Source organism: Zingiber officinale, chromosome 6B, assembly GCF_018446385.1.
Source record: "Zingiber officinale cultivar Zhangliang chromosome 6B, Zo_v1.1, whole genome shotgun sequence".
NCBI lineage: Eukaryota > Viridiplantae > Streptophyta > Magnoliopsida > Zingiberales > Zingiberaceae > Zingiber > Zingiber officinale.
The window spans coordinates 83,625,128-83,626,990 of NC_055996.1; the positions used below are offsets into that span (position 1 = coordinate 83,625,128).

Genomic DNA, 1,863 nt, shown 5'->3' on the forward strand with positions numbered 1-1,863 from the left:
GTGGATTTGCCATTTCTTTGTTTCTATGATGTTGCCTAGTTTGTATCGATTGGATCTTGAATGATTAATTGTGATTAGGGCTTAATTCTCATTCTTGATTGATTGTTTGGATATCTTATGAACTTTGTAGAGATTAACCCTCACTCGATTTTTCGAGGGATCCACGTGACAGGTGCAAGCCCGTGTAAGGACGTTTGAGGGATAACCTTGAAGGGGAAATGAGAATATTCAAGAGGGTAGGATAGATTTTATGATTCAATCCTTGTATCTTTATGGGTTAAGAAGCTATGAACTTCTATGTTGGTATCCGAGGGAAGCATAGTAATAGGTGCAATCCTGTGTAAGGACAACGTAGGTTCATATCTAATTGATCATATTTAGGTATATTTTTCAGTCCTAAGCCGGTTATCTATTGCAAGAGAGAACCGGCAACCTTCTACAAATATTAAACAATTGAGAAATAAGAATTGGTAAACCATATACATTAAAGAGATCCTACAAAGAAACCAAAACTCCTATAACCTCCCTTTATCATAACTCAAACCCCAAACTATTGTTTGTTAATCTTTCATTTTAGATTTGTTTTTTCGTCCTTAGCATTTGAAACCAATTGATTAGTTGTTTAGCTAATTCACTTTGAGATATTTCTAGTGCTTATTCCAGTCTCTGTGGATGCGATAATCTTTTATATTACTTGCGACATTTTCGTACACTTGCGGGAGCAAACAAGTTTTTGGCGTCGTTGCCGGGGACTGCGCTATAACATTGGAGATTATCAATTGAGTTAGACTAAACATAACATTTCTATTTCTTTTCATTTGCATATTTGTAACTAATCTCTAGTTTTCCGCTTTCATTTTCCTGTATACTTTCTAACTTCTTGGAAATTCTTTTGTAGCAATTTTAATTCTGCACTAACATTCCAATCTTACCTTTCTCTGTTTTTAATTTCTTTGTTTGATTTAGTTTCTATTGTAATCTTGTTCTTGTGTATGCGAAGATCTAACTTTGCAGGAGAATTTTTTCCTCTTGACCCTCCAATTGATAGAACATTTCATAGAAGAAGAATTCTGCAGAGACAAATTGAAGAATAAGAGCATTTGAACATGACTAATAGACCACTAAAGGATTATGCAGCACCTTATGTTAGGGGTTTTCGATCTAGTATTTCAAGACCCTCAGTGGAGGCAAATAATTTTGAGATCAAACCTGTAATTATTTCCATGGTGCAGCAAAATCAAGTTGGCGGAGGACCACATGAAGACCCTAATCAACACTTAGAGGTCTTTTATGAAATATGTGGGACAATGAAAATGAATGATGTTCCTTCAGAAGCAGTGCGGTTATTATTATTTGGGTTTTCTTTGAGAGATAGGGCCAAGCAATGGTTGAATTCTTTGGCTCCCAACAGTATCACCACTTGGGAATAATGTGTGCAACAATTCCTTGATAAATTCTATCCCCCAAGTAAAACTGCTCATATGAGGAATTTGATTGCAAGTTTCAAACAAGCTGACTCAGGATCTCTATTTGAAGCTTGGGATAGATACAATAGTATGCTCAGACAATGTCCTCACCACGATTTGGAAAGATGGTTAGTGTTGCATACTTTCTATAATGGTATTAATTATCATACCAAAGTGTCCCTTGATTCAGCTGCTGGAGGGGCACTCATGAATAAAAATTTGGATAAAGCTGAGGAAATCATAGAGAGTGTAGCACAAAATCATCATCAATGGGCAAATGAAAGAAGTGGTGGTCATCCTTCAATAAACCCAATAACAAAAACATCAGGAAAGTTTGATGTTGATGTAGTGACTTTATTGGTTGCAAAACTTAATGCTCTTACAAAAATTTTTGAGA

The 1,863-nt window shown here is 35.6% G+C and overlaps 1 non-coding gene across 1 annotated transcript; it reads right to left on the reverse strand.

The window, feature by feature from the left end:
- Nucleotides 1–1,479: 1,479 nt before the first annotated feature.
- On the reverse strand, nt 1,480–1,585 carry LOC121993426. Its single transcript, XR_006115271.1, has one exon. It is a non-coding gene; the product is annotated as a small nucleolar RNA R71 (small nucleolar RNA).
- Nucleotides 1,586–1,863: the final 278 nt, after the last annotated feature.